The sequence below is a fragment of the Patagioenas fasciata genome, chromosome Z (assembly GCF_037038585.1).
Source record: "Patagioenas fasciata isolate bPatFas1 chromosome Z, bPatFas1.hap1, whole genome shotgun sequence".
Classification (NCBI taxonomy): Eukaryota; Metazoa; Chordata; class Aves; order Columbiformes; family Columbidae; genus Patagioenas; species Patagioenas fasciata.
The window spans coordinates 42,472,472-42,499,659 of record NC_092560.1 but is presented as its reverse complement, the minus strand read 5'-3'; positions in this window follow the sequence as shown (position 1 = coordinate 42,499,659).

The window sequence follows — 27,188 nt, the reverse complement described above, 5'->3', positions numbered from 1 at the left end:
CTCATCTGTTCACACCTTGTTTCTGCCATGTGCTTGAACGCCAAGACGTTCGCGCTTCTGTGAGATGAAAGACGTCCTTCTGCATATGTGCTTGCTCACACCGGTGCACTTGTTAGTGTATCCATTCAGTCCTGGGCTGCGGGGCATTCAGAAGTGGCTCTGTGGAGACGTCTGCATAGAGGCAGCTGTCAGAACACGCACACTCGATTGTTCACCAAAACATATGCAGACGCGTCCTTAGCCTGTAGATTTGGATGCACAGAGTTCCCTGTGTTCGCAAGAGACAAGGGAATCGCGTCTGTACGCACAGAAGCAATAGCGGACCGTTTCCCTCGGAGCGAACGCGAAAGAGCCGTCTATATACTCGCAGACACGGGAACGTGCCTCAATGCGGTCACAGAGGCAGCAGCTTTTGCACAGATGCTCTGGTGATTCTGGCACTTTCCAGGCACACTCCTGAAAGTCGCGCACACTGCTGTTCACTCGCTAAACGACCTCTTGGGAAACACGTCTCCGGTCGATGGACCGCTCAGATTGCTTCTCGTGTAACTGTGAACTGTGTCAGCGCAGGGAATCCGTCTCTGTTGAGCAGATGTCAATCCTGCCTCGCTTTTGCTTTGTTGCCTCTACCAAGATGATTTCCCGTTTCTCTCTTCACTGGAGCACGCAGACACAGCCAACGCACATCAAGTGTCAAGAGACACGCTCTGCTGAGCTCAACGCTTGTGCAGATGCACATGTGCGACGAAGTCAACACACGTGCTTGTGGAGAGAAAGAAAGGGACTCCCAGGCGTGTGGAGCGACGGGGAGAAAGAGCGGGCGCTGAGGAACACAGTTTCAAACAGACTGTCTCCACACAAACAGGCACCTGTCTGCAGGTATCCTAGATCTTGATTCTTGAACTTGAGGAAACACGCGTCTGAGCAAAACTCCCAAACGCTTCCAGGAAAGACACAGGCTCTCCCACAAGCACACAAGTGTTTGCCCTCAGCTATACATCAGGGACAAGCTTGTGAAGAGATGCCCTGCTATCCCTGGGTGCTCGTGGAAAGGTTTCTGCATGGTTTTCGCTGAGGAATCGTGTGTGTGCACATGGACAAAGAGAAGGCGCAGCAACCAGGTTCCAGCGCCGAAGAAGGCAAAAGGCAAGGTTTCCGGCGCTATCTCCTTCACTCCCCAGTCCTAGTCGCGCAAAGCAAGCCGCTAAGCCGGCGACCGGCAAGAGAGCTACAACGAAGCATGCCGAACGGAGAAAATAGCAGCAGCTCATCTGTTCACACCTTGTTTCTGCCATGTGCTTGAACGCCAAGACGTTCGCGCTTCTGTGAGATGAAAGACGTCCTTCTGCATATGTGCTTGCTCACACCGGTGCACTTGTTAGTGTATCCATTCAGTCCTGGGCTGCGGGGCATTCAGAAGTGGCTCTGTGGAGACGTCTGCATAGAGGCAGCTGTCAGAACACGCACACTCGATTGTTCACCAAAACATATGCAGACGCGTCCTTAGCCTGTAGATTTGGATGCACAGAGTTCCCTGTGTTCGCAAGAGACAAGGGAATCGCGTCTGTACGCACAGAAGCAATAGCGGACCGTTTCCCTCGGAGCGAACGCGAAAGAGCCGTCTATGTACTCGGAGACACGGGAACGTGCCTCAATGCGGTCACAGAGGCAGCAGCTTTTGCACAGATGCTCTGGTGATTCTGGCACTTTCCACGCACACTCCTGAAAGTCGCGCACACTGCTGTTCACTCGCTAAACGACCTCTTGGGAAACACGTCTCCGGTCGATGGACCGCTCAGATTGCTTCTCGTGTAACTGTGAACTGTGTCAGCGCAGGGAATCCGTCTCTGTTGAGCAGATGTCAATCCTGCCTCGCTTTTGCTTTGTTGCCTCTACCAAGATGATTTCCCGTTTCTCTCTTCACTGGAGCACGCAGACACAGCCAACGCACATCAAGTGTCAAGAGACACACTCTGCTGAGCTCAACGCTTGTGCAGATGCACATGTGCGACGAAGTCAACACACGTGCTTGTGGAGAGAAAGAAAGGGACTCCCAGGCGTGTGGAGCGACGGGGAGAAAGAGCGGGCGCTGAGGAACACAGTTTCAAACAGACTGTCTCCACACAAACAGGCACCTGTCTGCAGGTATCCTAGATCTTGATTCTTGAACTTGAGGAAACACGCGTCTGAGCAAAACTGCCAAACGCTTCCAGGAAAGACACAGGCTCTCCCACAAGCACACAAGTGTTTGCCCTCAGCTATACATCAGGGACAAGCTTGTGAAGAGATGCCCTGCTATCCCTGGGTGCTCGTGGAAAGGTTTCTGCATGGTTTTCGCTGAGGAATCGTGTGTGTGCACATGGACAAAGAGAAGGCGCAGCAACCAGGTTCCAGCGCCGAAGAAGGCAAAAGGCAAGGTTTCCGGCGCTATCTCCTTCACTCCCCAGTCCTAGTCGCGCAAAGCAAGCCGCTAAGCCGGCGACCGGCAAGAGAGCTACAACGAAGCATGCCGAACGGAGAAAATAGCAGCAGCTCATCTGTTCACACCTTGTTTCTGCCATGTGCTTGAACGCCAAGACGTTCGCGCTTCTGTGAGATGAAAGACGTCCTTCTGCATATGTGCTTGCTCACACCGGTGCACTTGTTAGTGTATCCATTCAGTCCTGGGCTGCGGGGCATTCAGAAGTGGCTCTGTGGAGACGTCTGCATAGAGGCAGCTGTCAGAACACGCACACTCGATTGTTCACCAAAACATATGCAGACGCGTCCTTAGCCTGTAGATTTGGATGCACAGAGTTCCCTGTGTTCGCAAGAGACAAGGGAATCGCGTCTGTACGCACAGAAGCAATAGCGGACCGTTTCCCTCGGAGCGAACGCGAAAGAGCCGTCTATGTACTCGGAGACACGGGAACGTGCCTCAATGCGGTCACAGAGGCAGCAGCTTTTGCACAGATGCTCTGGTGATTCTGGCACTTTCCACGCACACTCCTGAAAGTCGCGCACACTGCTGTTCACTCGCTAAACGACCTCTTGGGAAACACGTCTCCGGTCGATGGACCGCTCAGATTGCTTCTCGTGTAACTGTGAACTGTGTCAGCGCAGGGAATCCGTCTCTGTTGAGCAGATGTCAATCCTGCCTCGCTTTTGCTTTGTTGCCTCTACCAAGATGATTTCCCGTTTCTCTCTTCACTGGAGCACGCAGACACAGCCAACGCACATCAAGTGTCAAGAGACACACTCTGCTGAGCTCAACGCTTGTGCAGATGCACATGTGCGACGAAGTCAACACACGTGCTTGTGGAGAGAAAGAAAGGGACTCCCAGGCGTGTGGAGCGACGGGGAGAAAGAGCGGGCGCTGAGGAACACAGTTTCAAACAGACTGTCTCCACACAAACAGGCACCTGTCTGCAGGTATCCTAGATCTTGATTCTTGAACTTGAGGAAACACGCGTCTGAGCAAAACTGCCAAACGCTTCCAGGAAAGACACAGGCTCTCCCACAAGCACACAAGTGTTTGCCCTCAGCTATACATCAGGGACAAGCTTGTGAAGAGATGCCCTGCTATTCTTTCGCCTTATGGCATCATGTGTTTCGTTTCTCTTGGAGATCGATTGTTAAACGTCTTTCCTCGGGCGACTGTGAAGCATTTGCCAGCGGAGGAGAAGTAGCACGGAGCAGCATTCAGTACTGCCTACGAGTGTCTTTGCTACCCTACTAGCGGAGCTCCAAGAACAGGCACACATCTTCAGGTACCTTCCAAATGTGGATTCCCCTGCAGCCCCGTAGGCGGGCGTGCAGTACGCCAACCATCAACGGACGTTTTTCCCCTCAAGCCTGTCAGGATGTTGCTCGTCCGTCTTTCCCTCAATAGATGGGAGTAGGCGCGCTTGCGGATGTGTGCGTGTGTGTGGCCACGCGTTTGCTTAGGCATCAGTGTGTGAAAAGGTAGGTGCTTTTCTCTAGCTGCGTGTGCGTGCACGTGGTGCTGGGTGCACATCCCAGGGTGCTCGAGGTAAGGTTTCTGCATGGTTTTCGCTGAGGAATCGTGTGTGTGCACATGGACAAAGAGAAGGCGCAGCAACCAGGTTCCAGCGCCGAAGAAGGCAAAAGGCAAGGTTTCCGGCGCTATCTCCTTCACTCCCCAGTCCTAGCCGCGCAAAGCAAGCCGCTAAGCCGGCGACCGGCAAGAGAGCTACAACGAAGCATGCCGAACGGAGAAAATAGCAGCAGCTCATCTGTTCACACCTTGTTTCTGCCATGTGCTTGAACGCCAAGACGTTCGCGCTTCTGTGAGATGAAAGACGTCCTTCTGCATATGTGGTTGCTCACACCGGTGCACTTGTTAGTGTATCCATTCAGTCCTGGGCTGCGGGGCATTCAGAAGTGGCTCTGTGGAGACGTCTGCATAGAGGCAGCTGTCAGAACACGCACACTCGATTGTTCACCAAAACATATGCAGACGCGTCCTTAGCCTGTAGATTTGGATGCACAGAGTTCCCTGTGTTCGCAAGAGACAAGGGAATCGCGTCTGTACGCACAGAAGCAATAGCGGACCGTTTCCCTCGGAGCGAACGCGAAAGAGCCGTCTATGTACTCGGAGACACGGGAACGTGCCTCAATGCGGTCACAGAGGCAGCAGCTTTTGCACAGATGCTCTGGTGATTCTGGCACTTTCCAGGCACACTCCTGAAAGTCGCGCACACTGCTGTTCACTCGCTAAACGACCTCTTGGGAAACACGTCTCCGGTCGATGGACCGCTCAGATTGCTTCTCGTGTAACTGTGAACTGTGTCAGCGCAGGGAATCCGTCTCTGTTGAGCAGATGTCAATCCTGCCTCGCTTTTGCTTTGTTGCCTCTACCAAGATGATTTCCCGTTTCTCTCTTCACTGGAGCACGCAGACACAGCCAACGCACATCAAGTGTCAAGAGACACACTCTGCTGAGCTCAACGCTTGTGCAGATGCACATGTGCGACGAAGTCAACACACGTGCTTGTGGAGAGAAAGAAAGGGACTCCCAGGCGTGTGGAGCGACGGGGAGAAAGAGCGGGCGCTGAGGAACACAGTTTCAAACAGACTGTCTCCACACAAACAGGCACCTGTCTGCAGGTATCCTAGATCTTGATTCTTGAACTTGAGGAAACACGCGTCTGAGCAAAACTCCCAAACGCTTCCAGGAAAGACACAGGCTCTCCCACAAGCACACAAGTGTTTGCCCTCAGCTATAGATCAGGGACAAGCTTGTGAAGAGATGCCCTGCTATTCTTTCGCCTTATGGCATCATGTGTTTCGTTTCTCTTGGAGATCGATTGTTAAACGTCTTTCCTCGGGCGACTGTGAAGCATTTGCCAGCGGAGGAGAAGTAGCACGGAGCAGCATTCAGTACTGCCTACGAGTGTCTTTGCTACCCTACTAGCGGAGCTCCAAGAACAGGCACACATCTTCAGGTACCTTCCAAATGTGGATTCCCCTGCAGCCCCGTAGGCGGGCGTGCAGTACGCCAACCATCAACGGACGTTTTTCCCCTCAAGCCTGTCAGGATGTTGCTCGTCCGTCTTTCCCTCAATAGATGGGAGTAGGCGCGCTTGCGGATGTGTGCGTGTGTGTGGCCACGCGTTTGCTTAGGCATCAGTGTGTGAAAAGGTAGGTGCTTTTCTCTAGCTGCGTGTGCGTGCACGTGGTGCTGGGTGCACATCCCAGGGTGCTCGAGGTAAGGTTTCTGCATGGTTTTCGCTGAGGAATCGTGTGTGTGCACATGGACAAAGAGAAGGCGCAGCAACCAGGTTCCAGCGCCGAAGAAGGCAAAAGGCAAGGTTTCCGGCGCTATCTCCTTCACTCCCCAGTCCTAGCCGCGCAAAGCAAGCCGCTAAGCCGGCGACCGGCAAGAGAGCTACAACGAAGCATGCCGAACGGAGAAAATAGCAGCAGCTCATCTGTTCACACCTTGTTTCTGCCATGTGCTTGAACGCCAAGACGTTCGCGCTTCTGTGAGATGAAAGACGTCCTTCTGCATATGTGCTTGCTCACACCGGTGCACTTGTTAGTGTATCCATTCAGTCCTGGGCTGCGGGGCATTCAGAAGTGGCTCTGTGGAGACGTCTGCATAGAGGCAGCTGTCAGAACACGCACACTCGATTGTTCACCAAAACATATGCAGACGCGTCCTTAGCCTGTAGATTTGGATGCACAGAGTTCCCTGTGTTCGCAAGAGACAAGGGAATCGCGTCTGTACGCACAGAAGCAATAGCGGACCGTTTCCCTCGGAGCGAACGCGAAAGAGCCGTCTATATACTCGCAGACACGGGAACGTGCCTCAATGCGGTCACAGAGGCAGCAGCTTTTGCACAGATGCTCTGGTGATTCTGGCACTTTCCAGGCACACTCCTGAAAGTCGCGCACACTGCTGTTCACTCGCTAAACGACCTCTTGGGAAACACGTCTCCGGTCGATGGACCGCTCAGATTGCTTCTCGTGTAACTGTGAACTGTGTCAGCGCAGGGAATCCGTCTCTGTTGAGCAGATGTCAATCCTGCCTCGCTTTTGCTTTGTTGCCTCTACCAAGATGATTTCCCGTTTCTCTCTTCACTGGAGCACGCAGACACAGCCAACGCACATCAAGTGTCAAGAGACACGCTCTGCTGAGCTCAACGCTTGTGCAGATGCACATGTGCGACGAAGTCAACACACGTGCTTGTGGAGAGAAAGAAAGGGACTCCCAGGCGTGTGGAGCGACGGGGAGAAAGAGCGGGCGCTGAGGAACACAGTTTCAAACAGACTGTCTCCACACAAACAGGCACCTGTCTGCAGGTATCCTAGATCTTGATTCTTGAACTTGAGGAAACACGCGTCTGAGCAAAACTCCCAAACGCTTCCAGGAAAGACACAGGCTCTCCCACAAGCACACAAGTGTTTGCCCTCAGCTATACATCAGGGACAAGCTTGTGAAGAGATGCCCTGCTATCCCTGGGTGCTCGTGGAAAGGTTTCTGCATGGTTTTCGCTGAGGAATCGTGTGTGTGCACATGGACAAAGAGAAGGCGCAGCAACCAGGTTCCAGCGCCGAAGAAGGCAAAAGGCAAGGTTTCCGGCGCTATCTCCTTCACTCCCCAGTCCTAGTCGCGCAAAGCAAGCCGCTAAGCCGGCGACCGGCAAGAGAGCTACAACGAAGCATGCCGAACGGAGAAAATAGCAGCAGCTCATCTGTTCACACCTTGTTTCTGCCATGTGCTTGAACGCCAAGACGTTCGCGCTTCTGTGAGATGAAAGACGTCCTTCTGCATATGTGCTTGCTCACACCGGTGCACTTGTTAGTGTATCCATTCAGTCCTGGGCTGCGGGGCATTCAGAAGTGGCTCTGTGGAGACGTCTGCATAGAGGCAGCTGTCAGAACACGCACACTCGATTGTTCACCAAAACATATGCAGACGCGTCCTTAGCCTGTAGATTTGGATGCACAGAGTTCCCTGTGTTCGCAAGAGACAAGGGAATCGCGTCTGTACGCACAGAAGCAATAGCGGACCGTTTCCCTCGGAGCGAACGCGAAAGAGCCGTCTATGTACTCGGAGACACGGGAACGTGCCTCAATGCGGTCACAGAGGCAGCAGCTTTTGCACAGATGCTCTGGTGATTCTGGCACTTTCCAGGCACACTCCTGAAAGTCGCGCACACTGCTGTTCACTCGCTAAACGACCTCTTGGGAAACACGTCTCCGGTCGATGGACCGCTCAGATTGCTTCTCGTGTAACTGTGAACTGTGTCAGCGCAGGGAATCCGTCTCTGTTGAGCAGATGTCAATCCTGCCTCGCTTTTGCTTTGTTGCCTCTACCAAGATGATTTCCCGTTTCTCTCTTCACTGGAGCACGCAGACACAGCCAACGCACATCAAGTGTCAAGAGACACGCTCTGCTGAGCTCAACGCTTGTGCAGATGCACATGTGCGACGAAGTCAACACACGTGCTTGTGGAGAGAAAGAAAGGGACTCCCAGGCGTGTGGAGCGACGGGGAGAAAGAGCGGGCGCTGAGGAACACAGTTTCAAACAGACTGTCTCCACACAAACAGGCACCTGTCTGCAGGTATCCTAGATCTTGATTCTTGAACTTGAGGAAACACGCGTCTGAGCAAAACTGCCAAACGCTTCCAGGAAAGACACAGGCTCTCCCACAAGCACACAAGTGTTTGCCCTCAGCTATAGATCAGGGACAAGCTTGTGAAGAGATGCCCTGCTATTCTTTCGCCTTATGGCATCATGTGTTTCGTTTCTCTTGGAGATCGATTGTTAAACGTCTTTCCTCGGGCGACTGTGAAGCATTTGCCAGCGGAGGAGAAGTAGCACGGAGCAGCATTCAGTACTGCCTACGAGTGTCTTTGCTACCCTACTAGCGGAGCTCCAAGAACAGGCACACATCTTCAGGTACCTTCCAAATGTGGATTCCCCTGCAGCCCCGTAGGCGGGCGTGCAGTGCGCCAACCATCAACGGACGTTTTTCCCCTCAAGCCTGTCAGGACGTTGCTCGTCCGTCTTTCCCTCAATAGATGGGAGTAGGCGCGCTTGCGGATGTGTGCGTGTGTGTGGCCACGCGTTTGCTTAGGCATCAGTGTGTGAAAAGGTAGGTGCTTTTCTCTAGCTGCGTGTGCGTGCACGTGGTGCTGGGTGCACATCCCTGGGTGCTCGTGGAAAGGTTTCTGCATGGTTTTCGCTGAGGAATCGTGTGTGTGCACATGGACAAAGAGAAGGCGCAGCAACCAGGTTCCAGCGCCGAAGAAGGCAAAAGGCAAGGTTTCCGGCGCTATCTCCTTCACTCCCCAGTCCTAGTCGCGCAAAGCAAGCCGCTAAGCCGGCGACCGGCAAGAGAGCTACAACGAAGCATGCCGAACGGAGAAAATAGCAGCAGCTCATCTGTTCACACCTTGTTTCTGCCATGTGCTTGAACGCCAAGACGTTCGCGCTTCTGTGAGATGAAAGACGTCCTTCTGCATATGTGCTTGCTCACACCGGTGCACTTGTTAGTGTATCCATTCAGTCCTGGGCTGCGGGGCATTCAGAAGTGGCTCTGTGGAGACGTCTGCATAGAGGCAGCTGTCAGAACACGCACACTCGATTGTTCACCAAAACATATGCAGACGCGTCCTTAGCCTGTAGATTTGGATGCACAGAGTTCCCTGTGTTCGCAAGAGACAAGGGAATCGCGTCTGTACGCACAGAAGCAATAGCGGACCGTTTCCCTCGGAGCGAACGCGAAAGAGCCGTCTATATACTCGCAGACACGGGAACGTGCCTCAATGCGGTCACAGAGGCAGCAGCTTTTGCACAGATGCTCTGGTGATTCTGGCACTTTCCAGGCACACTCCTGAAAGTCGCGCACACTGCTGTTCACTCGCTAAACGACCTCTTGGGAAACACGTCTCCGGTCGATGGACCGCTCAGATTGCTTCTCGTGTAACTGTGAACTGTGTCAGCGCAGGGAATCCGTCTCTGTTGAGCAGATGTCAATCCTGCCTCGCTTTTGCTTTGTTGCCTCTACCAAGATGATTTCCCGTTTCTCTCTTCACTGGAGCACGCAGACACAGCCAACGCACATCAAGTGTCAAGAGACACGCTCTGCTGAGCTCAACGCTTGTGCAGATGCACATGTGCGACGAAGTCAACACACGTGCTTGTGGAGAGAAAGAAAGGGACTCCCAGGCGTGTGGAGCGACGGGGAGAAAGAGCGGGCGCTGAGGAACACAGTTTCAAACAGACTGTCTCCACACAAACAGGCACCTGTCTGCAGGTATCCTAGATCTTGATTCTTGAACTTGAGGAAACACGCGTCTGAGCAAAACTGCCAAACGCTTCCAGGAAAGACACAGGCTCTCCCACAAGCACACAAGTGTTTGCCCTCAGCTATAGATCAGGGACAAGCTTGTGAAGAGATGCCCTGCTATTCTTTCGCCTTATGGCATCATGTGTTTCGTTTCTCTTGGAGATCGATTGTTAAACGTCTTTCCTCGGGCGACTGTGAAGCATTTGCCAGCGGAGGAGAAGTAGCACGGAGCAGCATTCAGTACTGCCTACGAGTGTCTTTGCTACCCTACTAGCGGAGCTCCAAGAACAGGCACACATCTTCAGGTACCTTCCAAATGTGGATTCCCCTGCAGCCCCGTAGGCGGGCGTGCAGTACGCCAACCATCAACGGACGTTTTTCCCCTCAAGCCTGTCAGGATGTTGCTCGTCCGTCTTTCCCTCAATAGATGGGAGTAGGCGCGCTTGCGGATGTGTGCGTGTGTGTGGCCACGCGTTTGCTTAGGCATCAGTGTGTGAAAAGGTAGGTGCTTTTCTCTAGCTGCGTGTGCGTGCACGTGGTGCTGGGTGCACATCCCAGGGTGCTCGAGGTAAGGTTTCTGCATGGTTTTCGCTGAGGAATCGTGTGTGTGCACATGGACAAAGAGAAGGCGCAGCAACCAGGTTCCAGCGCCGAAGAAGGCAAAAGGCAAGGTTTCCGGCGCTATCTCCTTCACTCCCCAGTCCTAGCCGCGCAAAGCAAGCCGCTAAGCCGGCGACCGGCAAGAGAGCTACAACGAAGCATGCCGAACGGAGAAAATAGCAGCAGCTCATCTGTTCACACCTTGTTTCTGCCATGTGCTTGAACGCCAAGACGTTCGCGCTTCTGTGAGATGAAAGACGTCCTTCTGCATATGTGCTTGCTCACACCGGTGCACTTGTTAGTGTATCCATTCAGTCCTGGGCTGCGGGGCATTCAGAAGTGGCTCTGTGGAGACGTCTGCATAGAGGCAGCTGTCAGAACACGCACACTCGATTGTTCACCAAAACATATGCAGACGCGTCCTTAGCCTGTAGATTTGGATGCACAGAGTTCCCTGTGTTCGCAAGAGACAAGGGAATCGCGTCTGTACGCACAGAAGCAATAGCGGACCGTTTCCCTCGGAGCGAACGCGAAAGAGCCGTCTATGTACTCGGAGACACGGGAACGTGCCTCAATGCGGTCACAGAGGCAGCAGCTTTTGCACAGATGCTCTGGTGATTCTGGCACTTTCCAGGCACACTCCTGAAAGTCGCGCACACTGCTGTTCACTCGCTAAACGACCTCTTGGGAAACACGTCTCCGGTCGATGGACCGCTCAGATTGCTTCTCGTGTAACTGTGAACTGTGTCAGCGCAGGGAATCCGTCTCTGTTGAGCAGATGTCAATCCTGCCTCGCTTTTGCTTTGTTGCCTCTACCAAGATGATTTCCCGTTTCTCTCTTCACTGGAGCACGCAGACACAGCCAACGCACATCAAGTGTCAAGAGACACACTCTGCTGAGCTCAACGCTTGTGCAGATGCACATGTGCGACGAAGTCAACACACGTGCTTGTGGAGAGAAAGAAAGGGACTCCCAGGCGTGTGGAGCGACGGGGAGAAAGAGCGGGCGCTGAGGAACACAGTTTCAAACAGACTGTCTCCACACAAACAGGCACCTGTCTGCAGGTATCCTAGATCTTGATTCTTGAACTTGAGGAAACACGCGTCTGAGCAAAACTCCCAAACGCTTCCAGGAAAGACACAGGCTCTCCCACAAGCACACAAGTGTTTGCCCTCAGCTATAGATCAGGGACAAGCTTGTGAAGAGATGCCCTGCTATTCTTTCGCCTTATGGCATCATGTGTTTCGTTTCTCTTGGAGATCGATTGTTAAACGTCTTTCCTCGGGCGACTGTGAAGCATTTGCCAGCGGAGGAGAAGTAGCACGGAGCAGCATTCAGTACTGCCTACGAGTGTCTTTGCTACCCTACTAGCGGAGCTCCAAGAACAGGCACACATCTTCAGGTACCTTCCAAATGTGGATTCCCCTGCAGCCCCGTAGGCGGGCGTGCAGTACGCCAACCATCAACGGACGTTTTTCCCCTCAAGCCTGTCAGGATGTTGCTCGTCCGTCTTTCCCTCAATAGATGGGAGTAGGCGCGCTTGCGGATGTGTGCGTGTGTGTGGCCACGCGTTTGCTTAGGCATCAGTGTGTGAAAAGGTAGGTGCTTTTCTCTAGCTGCGTGTGCGTGCACGTGGTGCTGGGTGCACATCCCAGGGTGCTCGAGGTAAGGTTTCTGCATGGTTTTCGCTGAGGAATCGTGTGTGTGCACATGGACAAAGAGAAGGCGCAGCAACCAGGTTCCAGCGCCGAAGAAGGCAAAAGGCAAGGTTTCCGGCGCTATCTCCTTCACTCCCCAGTCCTAGCCGCGCAAAGCAAGCCGCTAAGCCGGCGACCGGCAAGAGAGCTACAACGAAGCATGCCGAACGGAGAAAATAGCAGCAGCTCATCTGTTCACACCTTGTTTCTGCCATGTGCTTGAACGCCAAGACGTTCGCGCTTCTGTGAGATGAAAGACGTCCTTCTGCATATGTGCTTGCTCACACCGGTGCACTTGTTAGTGTATCCATTCAGTCCTGGGCTGCGGGGCATTCAGAAGTGGCTCTGTGGAGACGTCTGCATAGAGGCAGCTGTCAGAACACGCACACTCGATTGTTCACCAAAACATATGCAGACGCGTCCTTAGCCTGTAGATTTGGATGCACAGAGTTCCCTGTGTTCGCAAGAGACAAGGGAATCGCGTCTGTACGCACAGAAGCAATAGCGGACCGTTTCCCTCGGAGCGAACGCGAAAGAGCCGTCTATATACTCGCAGACACGGGAACGTGCCTCAATGCGGTCACAGAGGCAGCAGCTTTTGCACAGATGCTCTGGTGATTCTGGCACTTTCCAGGCACACTCCTGAAAGTCGCGCACACTGCTGTTCACTCGCTAAACGACCTCTTGGGAAACACGTCTCCGGTCGATGGACCGCTCAGATTGCTTCTCGTGTAACTGTGAACTGTGTCAGCGCAGGGAATCCGTCTCTGTTGAGCAGATGTCAATCCTGCCTCGCTTTTGCTTTGTTGCCTCTACCAAGATGATTTCCCGTTTCTCTCTTCACTGGAGCACGCAGACACAGCCAACGCACATCAAGTGTCAAGAGACACCCTCTGCTGAGCTCAACGCTTGTGCAGATGCACATGTGCGACGAAGTCAACACACGTGCTTGTGGAGAGAAAGAAAGGGACTCCCAGGCGTGTGGAGCGACGGGGAGAAAGAGCGGGCGCTGAGGAACACAGTTTCAAACAGACTGTCTCCACACAAACAGGCACCTGTCTGCAGGTATCCTAGATCTTGATTCTTGAACTTGAGGAAACACGCGTCTGAGCAAAACTCCCAAACGCTTCCAGGAAAGACACAGGCTCTCCCACAAGCACACAAGTGTTTGCCCTCAGCTATACATCAGGGACAAGCTTGTGAAGAGATGCCCTGCTATCCCTGGGTGCTCGTGGAAAGGTTTCTGCATGGTTTTCGCTGAGGAATCGTGTGTGTGCACATGGACAAAGAGAAGGCGCAGCAACCAGGTTCCAGCGCCGAAGAAGGCAAAAGGCAAGGTTTCCGGCGCTATCTCCTTCACTCCCCAGTCCTAGTCGCGCAAAGCAAGCCGCTAAGCCGGCGACCGGCAAGAGAGCTACAACGAAGCATGCCGAACGGAGAAAATAGCAGCAGCTCATCTGTTCACACCTTGTTTCTGCCATGTGCTTGAACGCCAAGACGTTCGCGCTTCTGTGAGATGAAAGACGTCCTTCTGCATATGTGGTTGCTCACACCGGTGCACTTGTTAGTGTATCCATTCAGTCCTGGGCTGCGGGGCATTCAGAAGTGGCTCTGTGGAGACGTCTGCATAGAGGCAGCTGTCAGAACACGCACACTCGATTGTTCACCAAAACATATGCAGACGCGTCCTTAGCCTGTAGATTTGGATGCACAGAGTTCCCTGTGTTCGCAAGAGACAAGGGAATCGCGTCTGTACGCACAGAAGCAATAGCGGACCGTTTCCCTCGGAGCGAACGCGAAAGAGCCGTCTATGTACTCGGAGACACGGGAACGTGCCTCAATGCGGTCACAGAGGCAGCAGCTTTTGCACAGATGCTCTGGTGATTCTGGCACTTTCCACGCACACTCCTGAAAGTCGCGCACACTGCTGTTCACTCGCTAAACGACCTCTTGGGAAACACGTCTCCGGTCGATGGACCGCTCAGATTGCTTCTCGTGTAACTGTGAACTGTGTCAGCGCAGGGAATCCGTCTCTGTTGAGCAGATGTCAATCCTGCCTCGCTTTTGCTTTGTTGCCTCTACCAAGATGATTTCCCGTTTCTCTCTTCACTGGAGCACGCAGACACAGCCAACGCACATCAAGTGTCAAGAGACACACTCTGCTGAGCTCAACGCTTGTGCAGATGCACATGTGCGACGAAGTCAACACACGTGCTTGTGGAGAGAAAGAAAGGGACTCCCAGGCGTGTGGAGCGACGGGGAGAAAGAGCGGGCGCTGAGGAAAACAGATTCAAACAGACTGTCTCCACACAAACAGGCACCTGTCTGCAGGTATCCTAGATCTTGATTCTTGAACTTGAGGAAACACGCGTCTGAGCAAAACTCCCAAACGCTTCCAGGAAAGACACAGGCTCTCCCACAAGCACACAAGTGTTTGCCCTCAGCTATAGATCAGGGACAAGCTTGTGAAGAGATGCCCTGCTATTCTTTCGCCTTATGGCATCATGTGTTTCGTTTCTCTTGGAGATCGATTGTTAAACGTCTTTCCTCGGGCGACTGTGAAGCATTTGCCAGCGGAGGAGAAGTAGCACGGAGCAGCATTCAGTACTGCCTACGAGTGTCTTTGCTACCCTACTAGCGGAGCTCCAAGAACAGGCACACATCTTCAGGTACCTTCCAAATGTGGATTCCCCTGCAGCCCCGTAGGCGGGCGTGCAGTACGCCAACCATCAACGGACGTTTTTCCCCTCAAGCCTGTCAGGATGTTGCTCGTCCGTCTTTCCCTCAATAGATGGGAGTAGGCGCGCTTGCGGATGTGTGCGTGTGTGTGGCCACGCGTTTGCTTAGGCATCAGTGTGTGAAAAGGTAGGTGCTTTTCTCTAGCTGCGTGTGCGTGCACGTGGTGCTGGGTGCACATCCCAGGGTGCTCGAGGTAAGGTTTCTGCATGGTTTTCGCTGAGGAATCGTGTGTGTGCACATGGACAAAGAGAAGGCGCAGCAACCAGGTTCCAGCGCCGAAGAAGGCAAAAGGCAAGGTTTCCGGCGCTATCTCCTTCACTCCCCAGTCCTAGCCGCGCAAAGCAAGCCGCTAAGCCGGCGACCGGCAAGAGAGCTACAACGAAGCATGCCGAACGGAGAAAATAGCAGCAGCTCATCTGTTCACACCTTGTTTCTGCCATGTGCTTGAACGCCAAGACGTTCGCGCTTCTGTGAGATGAAAGACGTCCTTCTGCATATGTGCTTGCTCACACCGGTGCACTTGTTAGTGTATCCATTCAGTCCTGGGCTGCGGGGCATTCAGAAGTGGCTCTGTGGAGACGTCTGCATAGAGGCAGCTGTCAGAACACGCACACTCGATTGTTCACCAAAACATATGCAGACGCGTCCTTAGCCTGTAGATTTGGATGCACAGAGTTCCCTGTGTTCGCAAGAGACAAGGGAATCGCGTCTGTACGCACAGAAGCAATAGCGGACCGTTTCCCTCGGAGCGAACGCGAAAGAGCCGTCTATATACTCGCAGACACGGGAACGTGCCTCAATGCGGTCACAGAGGCAGCAGCTTTTGCACAGATGCTCTGGTGATTCTGGCACTTTCCAGGCACACTCCTGAAAGTCGCGCACACTGCTGTTCACTCGCTAAACGACCTCTTGGGAAACACGTCTCCGGTCGATGGACCGCTCAGATTGCTTCTCGTGTAACTGTGAACTGTGTCAGCGCAGGGAATCCGTCTCTGTTGAGCAGATGTCAATCCTGCCTCGCTTTTGCTTTGTTGCCTCTACCAAGATGATTTCCCGTTTCTCTCTTCACTGGAGCACGCAGACACAGCCAACGCACATCAAGTGTCAAGAGACACGCTCTGCTGAGCTCAACGCTTGTGCAGATGCACATGTGCGACGAAGTCAACACACGTGCTTGTGGAGAGAAAGAAAGGGACTCCCAGGCGTGTGGAGCGACGGGGAGAAAGAGCGGGCGCTGAGGAACACAGTTTCAAACAGACTGTCTCCACACAAACAGGCACCTGTCTGCAGGTATCCTAGATCTTGATTCTTGAACTTGAGGAAACACGCGTCTGAGCAAAACTCCCAAACGCTTCCAGGAAAGACACAGGCTCTCCCACAAGCACACAAGTGTTTGCCCTCAGCTATACATCAGGGACAAGCTTGTGAAGAGATGCCCTGCTATCCCTGGGTGCTCGTGGAAAGGTTTCTGCATGGTTTTCGCTGAGGAATCGTGTGTGTGCACATGGACAAAGAGAAGGCGCAGCAACCAGGTTCCAGCGCCGAAGAAGGCAAAAGGCAAGGTTTCCGGCGCTATCTCCTTCACTCCCCAGTCCTAGTCGCGCAAAGCAAGCCGCTAAGCCGGCGACCGGCAAGAGAGCTACAACGAAGCATGCCGAACGGAGAAAATAGCAGCAGCTCATCTGTTCACACCTTGTTTCTGCCATGTGCTTGAACGCCAAGACGTTCGCGCTTCTGTGAGATGAAAGACGTCCTTCTGCATATGTGCTTGCTCACACCGGTGCACTTGTTAGTGTATCCATTCAGTCCTGGGCTGCGGGGCATTCAGAAGTGGCTCTGTGGAGACGTCTGCATAGAGGCAGCTGTCAGAACACGCACACTCGATTGTTCACCAAAACATATGCAGACGCGTCCTTAGCCTGTAGATTTGGATGCACAGAGTTCCCTGTGTTCGCAAGAGACAAGGGAATCGCGTCTGTACGCACAGAAGCAATAGCGGACCGTTTCCCTCGGAGTGAACGCGAAAGAGCCGTCTATGTACTCGGAGACACGGGAACGTGCCTCAATGCGGTCACAGAGGCAGCAGCTTTTGCACAGATGCTCTGGTGATTCTGGCACTTTCCAGGCACGCTCCTGAAAGTCGCGCACACTGCTGTTCACTCGCTAAACGACCTCTTGGGAAACACGTCTCCGGTCGATGGACCGCTCAGATTGCTTCTCGTGTAACTGTGAACTGTGTCAGCGCAGGGAATCCGTCTCTGTTGAGCAGATGTCAATCCTGCCTCGCTTTTGCTTTGTTGCCTCTACCAAGATGATTTCCCGTTTCTCTCTTCACTGGAGCACGCAGACACAGCCAACGCACATCAAGTGTCAAGAGACACACTCTGCTGAGCTCAACGCTTGTGCAGATGCACATGTGCGACGAAGTCAACACACGTGCTTGTGGAGAGAAAGAAAGGGACTCCCAGGCGTGTGGAGCGACGGGGAGAAAGAGCGGGCGCTGAGGAACACAGTTTCAAACAGACTGTCTCCACACAAACAGGCACCTGTCTGCAGGTATCCTAGATCTTGATTCTTGAACTTGAGGAAACACGCGTCTGAGCAAAACTGCCAAACGCTTCCAGGAAAGACACAGGCTCTCCCACAAGCACACAAGTGTTTGCCCTCAGCTATAGATCAGGGACAAGCTTGTGAAGAGATGCCCTGCTATTCTTTCGCCTTATGGCATCATGTGTTTCGTTTCTCTTGGAGATCGATTGTTAAACGTCTTTCCTCGGGCGACTGTGAAGCATTTGCCAGCGGAGGAGAAGTAGCACGGAGCAGCATTCAGTACTGCCTACGAGTGTCTTTGCTACCCTACTAGCGGAGCTCCAAGAACAGGCACACATCTTCAGGTACCTTCCAAATGTGGATTCCCCTGCAGCCCCGTAGGCGGGCGTGCAGTACGCCAACCATCAACGGACGTTTTTCCCCTCAAGCCTGTCAGGATGTTGCTCGTCCGTCTTTCCCTCAATAGATGGGAGTAGGCGCGCTTGCGGATGTGTGCGTGTGTGTGGCCACGCGTTTGCTTAGGCATCAGTGTGTGAAAAGGTAGGTGCTTTTCTCTAGCTGCGTGTGCGTGCACGTGGTGCTGGGTGCACATCCCAGGGTGCTCGAGGTAAGGTTTCTGCATGGTTTTCGCTGAGGAATCGTGTGTGTGCACATGGACAAAGAGAAGGCGCAGCAACCAGGTTCCAGCGCCGAAGAAGGCAAAAGGCAAGGTTTCCGGCGCTATCTCCTTCACTCCCCAGTCCTAGCCGCGCAAAGCAAGCCGCTAAGCCGGCGACCGGCAAGAGAGCTACAACGAAGCATGCCGAACGGAGAAAATAGCAGCAGCTCATCTGTTCACACCTTGTTTCTGCCATGTGCTTGAACGCCAAGACGTTCGCGCTTCTGTGAGATGAAAGACGTCCTTCTGCATATGTGGTTGCTCACACCGGTGCACTTGTTAGTGTATCCATTCAGTCCTGGGCTGCGGGGCATTCAGAAGTGGCTCTGTGGAGACGTCTGCATAGAGGCAGCTGTCAGAACACGCACACTCGATTGTTCACCAAAACATATGCAGACGCGTCCTTAGCCTGTAGATTTGGATGCACAGAGTTCCCTGTGTTCGCAAGAGACAAGGGAATCGCGTCTGTACGCACAGAAGCAATAGCGGACCGTTTCCCTCGGAGCGAACGCGAAAGAGCCGTCTATGTACTCGGAGACACGGGAACGTGCCTCAATGCGGTCACAGAGGCAGCAGCTTTTGCACAGATGCTCTGGTGATTCTGGCACTTTCCAGGCACACTCCTGAAAGTCGCGCACACTGCTGTTCACTCGCTAAACGACCTCTTGGGAAACACGTCTCCGGTCGATGGACCGCTCAGATTGCTTCTCGTGTAACTGTGAACTGTGTCAGCGCAGGGAATCCGTCTCTGTTGAGCAGATGTCAATCCTGCCTCGCTTTTGCTTTGTTGCCTCTACCAAGATGATTTCCCGTTTCTCTCTTCACTGGAGCACGCAGACACAGCCAACGCACATCAAGTGTCAAGAGACACACTCTGCTGAGCTCAACGCTTGTGCAGATGCACATGTGCGACGAAGTCAACACACGTGCTTGTGGAGAGAAAGAAAGGGACTCCCAGGCGTGTGGAGCGACGGGGAGAAAGAGCGGGCGCTGAGGAACACAGTTTCAAACAGACTGTCTCCACACAAACAGGCACCTGTCTGCAGGTATCCTAGATCTTGATTCTTGAACTTGAGGAAACACGCGTCTGAGCAAAACTCCCAAACGCTTCCAGGAAAGACACAGGCTCTCCCACAAGCACACAAGTGTTTGCCCTCAGCTATAGATCAGGGACAAGCTTGTGAAGAGATGCCCTGCTATTCTTTCGCCTTATGGCATCATGTGTTTCGTTTCTCTTGGAGATCGATTGTTAAACGTCTTTCCTCGGGCGACTGTGAAGCATTTGCCAGCGGAGGAGAAGTAGCACGGAGCAGCATTCAGTACTGCCTACGAGTGTCTTTGCTACCCTACTAGCGGAGCTCCAAGAACAGGCACACATCTTCAGGTACCTTCCAAATGTGGATTCCCCTGCAGCCCCGTAGGCGGGCGTGCAGTACGCCAACCATCAACGGACGTTTTTCCCCTCAAGCCTGTCAGGATGTTGCTCGTCCGTCTTTCCCTCAATAGATGGGAGTAGGCGCGCTTGCGGATGTGTGCGTGTGTGTGGCCACGCGTTTGCTTAGGCATCAGTGTGTGAAAAGGTAGGTGCTTTTCTCTAGCTGCGTGTGCGTGCACGTGGTGCTGGGTGCACATCCCAGGGTGCTCGAGGTAAGGTTTCTGCATGGTTTTCGCTGAGGAATCGTGTGTGTGCACATGGACAAAGAGAAGGCGCAGCAACCAGGTTCCAGCGCCGAAGAAGGCAAAAGGCAAGGTTTCCGGCGCTATCTCCTTCACTCCCCAGTCCTAGCCGCGCAAAGCAAGCCGCTAAGCCGGCGACCGGCAAGAGAGCTACAACGAAGCATGCCGAACGGAGAAAATAGCAGCAGCTCATCTGTTCACACCTTGTTTCTGCCATGTGCTTGAACGCCAAGACGTTCGCGCTTCTGTGAGATGAAAGACGTCCTTCTGCATATGTGCTTGCTCACACCGGTGCACTTGTTAGTGTATCCATTCAGTCCTGGGCTGCGGGGCATTCAGAAGTGGCTCTGTGGAGACGTCTGCATAGAGGCAGCTGTCAGAACACGCACACTCGATTGTTCACCAAAACATATGCAGACGCGTCCTTAGCCTGTAGATTTGGATGCACAGAGTTCCCTGTGTTCGCAAGAGACAAGGGAATCGCGTCTGTACGCACAGAAGCAATAGCGGACCGTTTCCCTCGGAGCGAACGCGAAAGAGCCGTCTATATACTCGCAGACACGGGAACGTGCCTCAATGCGGTCACAGAGGCAGCAGCTTTTGCACAGATGCTCTGGTGATTCTGGCACTTTCCAGGCACACTCCTGAAAGTCGCGCACACTGCTGTTCACTCGCTAAACGACCTCTTGGGAAACACGTCTCCGGTCGATGGACCGCTCAGATTGCTTCTCGTGTAACTGTGAACTGTGTCAGCGCAGGGAATCCGTCTCTGTTGAGCAGATGTCAATCCTGCCTCGCTTTTGCTTTGTTGCCTCTACCAAGATGATTTCCCGTTTCTCTCTTCACTGGAGCACGCAGACACAGCCAACGCACATCAAGTGTCAAGAGACACGCTCTGCTGAGCTCAACGCTTGTGCAGATGCACATGTGCGACGAAGTCAACACACGTGCTTGTGGAGAGAAAGAAAGGGACTCCCAGGCGTGTGGAGCGACGGGGAGAAAGAGCGGGCGCTGAGGAACACAGTTTCAAACAGACTGTCTCCACACAAACAGGCACCTGTCTGCAGGTATCCTAGATCTTGATTCTTGAACTTGAGGAAACACGCGTCTGAGCAAAACTCCCAAACGCTTCCAGGAAAGACACAGGCTCTCCCACAAGCACACAAGTGTTTGCCCTCAGCTATACATCAGGGACAAGCTTGTGAAGAGATGCCCTGCTATCCCTGGGTGCTCGTGGAAAGGTTTCTGCATGGTTTTCGCTGAGGAATCGTGTGTGTGCACATGGACAAAGAGAAGGCGCAGCAACCAGGTTCCAGCGCCGAAGAAGGCAAAAGGCAAGGTTTCCGGCGCTATCTCCTTCACTCCCCAGTCCTAGTCGCGCAAAGCAAGCCGCTAAGCCGGCGACCGGCAAGAGAGCTACAACGAAGCATGCCGAACGGAGAAAATAGCAGCAGCTCATCTGTTCACACCTTGTTTCTGCCATGTGCTTGAACGCCAAGACGTTCGCGCTTCTGTGAGATGAAAGACGTCCTTCTGCATATGTGGTTGCTCACACCGGTGCACTTGTTAGTGTATCCATTCAGTCCTGGGCTGCGGGGCATTCAGAAGTGGCTCTGTGGAGACGTCTGCATAGAGGCAGCTGTCAGAACACGCACACTCGATTGTTCACCAAAACATATGCAGACGCGTCCTTAGCCTGTAGATTTGGATGCACAGAGTTCCCTGTGTTCGCAAGAGACAAGGGAATCGCGTCTGTACGCACAGAAGCAATAGCGGACCGTTTCCCTCGGAGCGAACGCGAAAGAGCCGTCTATGTACTCGGAGACACGGGAACGTGCCTCAATGCGGTCACAGAGGCAGCAGCTTTTGCACAGATGCTCTGGTGATTCTGGCACTTTCCACGCACACTCCTGAAAGTCGCGCACACTGCTGTTCACTCGCTAAACGACCTCTTGGGAAACACGTCTCCGGTCGATGGACCGCTCAGATTGCTTCTCGTGTAACTGTGAACTGTGTCAGCGCAGGGAATCCGTCTCTGTTGAGCAGATGTCAATCCTGCCTCGCTTTTGCTTTGTTGCCTCTACCAAGATGATTTCCCGTTTCTCTCTTCACTGGAGCACGCAGACACAGCCAACGCACATCAAGTGTCAAGAGACACACTCTGCTGAGCTCAACGCTTGTGCAGATGCACATGTGCGACGAAGTCAACACACGTGCTTGTGGAGAGAAAGAAAGGGACTCCCAGGCGTGTGGAGCGACGGGGAGAAAGAGCGGGCGCTGAGGAAAACAGATTCAAACAGACTGTCTCCACACAAACAGGCACCTGTCTGCAGGTATCCTAGATCTTGATTCTTGAACTTGAGGAAACACGCGTCTGAGCAAAACTGCCAAACGCTTCCAGGAAAGACACAGGCTCTCCCACAAGCACACAAGTGTTTGCCCTCAGCTATAGATCAGGGACAAGCTTGTGAAGAGATGCCCTGCTATTCTTTCGCCTTATGGCATCATGTGTTTCGTTTCTCTTGGAGATCGATTGTTAAACGTCTTTCCTCGGGCGACTGTGAAGCATTTGCACCGGAGGAGAAGTAGCACGGAGCAGCATTCAGTACTGCCTACGAGTGTCTTTGCTACCCTACTAGCGGAGCTCCAAGAACAGGCACACATCTTCAGGTACCTTCCAAATGTGGATTCCCCTGCAGCCCCGTAGGCGGGCGTGCAGTACGCCAACCATCAACGGACGTTTTTCCCCTCAAGCCTGTCAGGACGTTGCTCGTCCGTCTTTCCCTCAATAGATGGGAGTAGGCGCGCTTGCGGATGTGTGCGTGTGTGTGGCCACGCGTTTGCTTAGGCATCAGTGTGTGAAAAGGTAGGTGCTTTTCTCTAGCTGCGTGTGCGTGCACGTGGTGCTGGGTGCACATCCCTGGGTGCTCGAGGTAAGGTTTCTGCATGGTTTTCGCTGAGGAATCGTGTGTGTGCACATGGACAAAGAGAAGGCGCAGCAACCAGGTTCCAGCGCCGAAGAAGGCAAAAGGCAAGGTTTCCGGCGCTATCTCCTTCACTCCCCAGTCCTAGTCGCGCAAAGCAAGCCGCTAAGCCGGCGACCGGCAAGAGAGCTACAACGAAGCATGCCGAACGGAGAAAATAGCAGCAGCTCATCTGTTCACACCTTGTTTCTGCCATGTGCTTGAACGCCAAGACGTTCGCGCTTCTGTGAGATGAAAGACGTCCTTCTGCATATGTGCTTGCTCACACCGGTGCACTTGTTAGTGTATCCATTCAGTCCTGGGCTGCGGGGCATTCAGAAGTGGCTCTGTGGAGACGTCTGCATAGAGGCAGCTGTCAGAACACGCACACTCGATTGTTCACCAAAACATATGCAGACGCGTCCTTAGCCTGTAGATTTGGATGCACAGAGTTCCCTGTGTTCGCAAGAGACAAGGGAATCGCGTCTGTACGCACAGAAGCAATAGCGGACCGTTTCCCTCGGAGCGAACGCGAAAGAGCCGTCTATGTACTCGGAGACACGGGAACGTGCCTCAATGCGGTCACAGAGGCAGCAGCTTTTGCACAGATGCTCTGGTGATTCTGGCACTTTCCACGCACACTCCTGAAAGTCGCGCACACTGCTGTTCACTCGCTAAACGACCTCTTGGGAAACACGTCTCCGGTCGATGGACCGCTCAGATTGCTTCTCGTGTAACTGTGAACTGTGTCAGCGCAGGGAATCCGTCTCTGTTGAGCAGATGTCAATCCTGCCTCGCTTTTGCTTTGTTGCCTCTACCAAGATGATTTCCCGTTTCTCTCTTCACTGGAGCACGCAGACACAGCCAACGCACATCAAGTGTCAAGAGACACACTCTGCTGAGCTCAACGCTTGTGCAGATGCACATGTGCGACGAAGTCAACACACGTGCTTGTGGAGAGAAAGAAAGGGACTCCCAGGCGTGTGGAGCGACGGGGAGAAAGAGCGGGCGCTGAGGAAAACAGATTCAAACAGACTGTCTCCACACAAACAGGCACCTGTCTGCAGGTATCCTAGATCTTGATTCTTGAACTTGAGGAAACACGCGTCTGAGCAAAACTGCCAAACGCTTCCAGGAAAGACACAGGCTCTCCCACAAGCACACAAGTGTTTGCCCTCAGCTATAGATCAGGGACAAGCTTGTGAAGAGATGCCCTGCTATTCTTTCGCCTTATGGCATCATGTGTTTCGTTTCTCTTGGAGATCGATTGTTAAACGTCTTTCCTCGGGCGACTGTGAAGCATTTGCCAGCGGAGGAGAAGTAGCACGGAGCAGCATTCAGTACTGCCTACGAGTGTCTTTGCTACCCTACTAGCGGAGCTCCAAGAACAGGCACACATCTTCAGGTACCTTCCAAATGTGGATTCCCCTGCAGCCCCGTAGGCGGGCGTGCAGTACGCCAACCATCAACGGACGTTTTCCCCCTCAAGCCTGTCAGGACGTTGCTCGTCCGTCTTTCCCTCAATAGATGGGAGTAGGCGCGCTTGCGGATGTGTGCGTGTGTGTGGCCACGCGTTTGCTTAGGCATCAGTGTGTGAAAAGGTAGGTGCTTTTCTCTAGCTGCGTGTGCGTGCACGTGGTGCTGGGTGCACATCCCTGGGTGCTCGAGGTAAGGTTTCTGCATGGTTTTCGCTGAGGAATCGTGTGTGTGCACATGGACAAAGAGAAGGCGCAGCAACCAGGTTCCAGCGCCGAAGAAGGCAAAAGGCAAGGTTTCCGGCGCTATCTCCTTCACTCCCCAGTCCTAGTCGCGCAAAGCAAGCCGCTAAGCCGGCGACCGGCAAGAGAGCTACAACGAAGCATGCCGAACGGAGAAAATAGCAGCAGCTCATCTGTTCACACCTTGTTTCTGCCATGTGCTTGAACGCCAAGACGTTCGCGCTTCTGTGAGATGAAAGACGTCCTTCTGCATATGTGCTTGCTCACACCGGTGCACTTGTTAGTGTATCCATTCAGTCCTGGGCTGCGGGGCATTCAGAAGTGGCTCTGTGGAGACGTCTGCATAGAGGCAGCTGTCAGAACACGCACACTCGATTGTTCACCAAAACATATGCAGACGCGTCCTTAGCCTGTAGATTTGGATGCACAGAGTTCCCTGTGTTCGCAAGAGACAAGGGAATCGCGTCTGTACGCACAGAAGCAATAGCGGACCGTTTCCCTCGGAGCGAACGCGAAAGAGCCGTCTATGTACTCGGAGACACGGGAACGTGCCTCAATGCGGTCACAGAGGCAGCAGCTTTTGCACAGATACTCTGGTGATTCTGGCACTTTCCAGGCACACTCCTGAAAGTCGCGCACACTGCTGTTCACTCGCTAAACGACCTCTTGGGAAACACGTCTCCGGTCGATGGACCGCTCAGATTGCTTCTCGTGTAACTGTGAACTGTGTCAGCGCAGGGAATCCGTCTCTGTTGAGCAGATGTCAATCCTGCCTCGCTTTTGCTTTGTTGCCTCTACCAAGATGATTTCCCGTTTCTCTCTTCACTGGAGCACGCAGACACAGCCAACGCACATCAAGTGTCAAGAGACACACTCTGCTGAGCTCAACGCTTGTGCAGATGCACATGTGCGACGAAGTCAACACACGTGCTTGTGGAGAGAAAGAAAGGGACTCCCAGGCGTGTGGAGCGACGGGGAGAAAGAGCGGGCGCTGAGGAACACAGTTTCAAACAGACTGTCTCCACACAAACAGGCACCTGTCTGCAGGTATCCTAGATCTTGATTCTTGAACTTGAGGAAACACGCGTCTGAGCAAAACTCCCAAACGCTTCCAGGAAAGACACAGGCTCTCCCACAAGCACACAAGTGTTTGCCCTCAGCTATAGATCAGGGACAAGCTTGTGAAGAGATGCCCTGCTATTCTTTCGCCTTATGGCATCATGTGTTTCGTTTCTCTTGGAGATCGATTGTTAAACGTCTTTCCTCGGGCGACTGTGAAGCATTTGCCAGCGGAGGAGAAGTAGCACGGAGCAGCATTCAGTACTGCCTACGAGTGTCTTTGCTACCCTACTAGCGGAGCTCCAAGAACAGGCACACATCTTCAGGTACCTTCCAAATGTGGATTCCCCTGCAGCCCCGTAGGCGGGCGTGCAGTACGCCAACCATCAACGGACGTTTTTCCCCTCAAGCCTGTCAGGACGTTGCTCGTCCGTCTTTCCCTCAATAGATGGGAGTAGGCGCGCTTGCGGATGTGTGCGTGTGTGTGGCCACGCGTTTGCTTAGGCATCAGTGTGTGAAAAGGTAGGTGCTTTTCTCTAGCTGCGTGTGCGTGCACGTGGTGCTGGGTGCACATCCCTGGGTGCTCGAGGTAAGGTTTCTGCATGGTTTTCGCTGAGGAATCGTGTGTGTGCACATGGACAAAGAGAAGGCGCAGCAACCAGGTTCCAGCGCCGAAGAAGGCAAAAGGCAGGGTTTCCGGCGCTATCTCCTTCACTCCCCAGTCCTAGCCGCGCAAAGCAAGCCGCTAAGCCGGCGACCGGCAAGAGAGCTACAACGAAGCATGCCGAACGGAGAAAATAGCAGCAGCTCATCTGTTCACACCTTGTTTCTGCCATGTGCTTGAACGCCAAGACGTTCGCGCTTCTGTGAGATGAAAGACGTCCTTCTGCATATGTGCTTGCTCACACCGGTGCACTTGTTAGTGTATCCATTCAGTCCTGGGCTGCGGGGCATTCTGAAGTGGCTCTGTGGAGACGTCTGCATAGAGGCAGCTGTCAGAACACGCACACTCGATTGTTCACCAAAACATATGCAGACGCGTCCTTAGCCTGTAGATTTGGATGCACAGAGTTCCCTGTGTTCGCAAGAGACAAGGGAATCGCGTCTGTACGCACAGAAGCAATAGCGGACCGTTTCCCTCGGAGCGAACGCGAAAGAGCCGTCTATGTACTCGGAGACACGGGAACGTGCCTCAATGCGGTCACAGAGGCAGCAGCTTTTGCACAGATACTCTGGTGATTCTGGCACTTTCCAGGCACACTCCTGAAAGTCGCGCACACTGCTGTTCACTCGCTAAACGACCTCTTGGGAAACACGTCTCCGGTCGATGGACCGCTCAGATTGCTTCTCGTGTAACTGTGAACTGTGTCAGCGCAGGGAATCCGTCTCTGTTGAGCAGATGTCAATCCTGCCTCGCTTTTGCTTTGTTGCCTCTACCAAGATGATTTCCCGTTTCTCTCTTCACTGGAGCACGCAGACACAGCCAACGCACATCAAGTGTCAAGAGACACACTCTGCTGAGCTCAACGCTTGTGCAGATGCACATGTGCGACGAAGTCAACACACGTGCTTGTGGAGAGAAAGAAAGGGACTCCCAGGCGTGTGGAGCGACGGGGAGAAAGAGCGGGCGCTGAGGAACACAGTTTCAAACAGACTGTCTCCACACAAACAGGCACCTGTCTGCAGGTATCCTAGATCTTGATTCTTGAACTTGAGGAAACA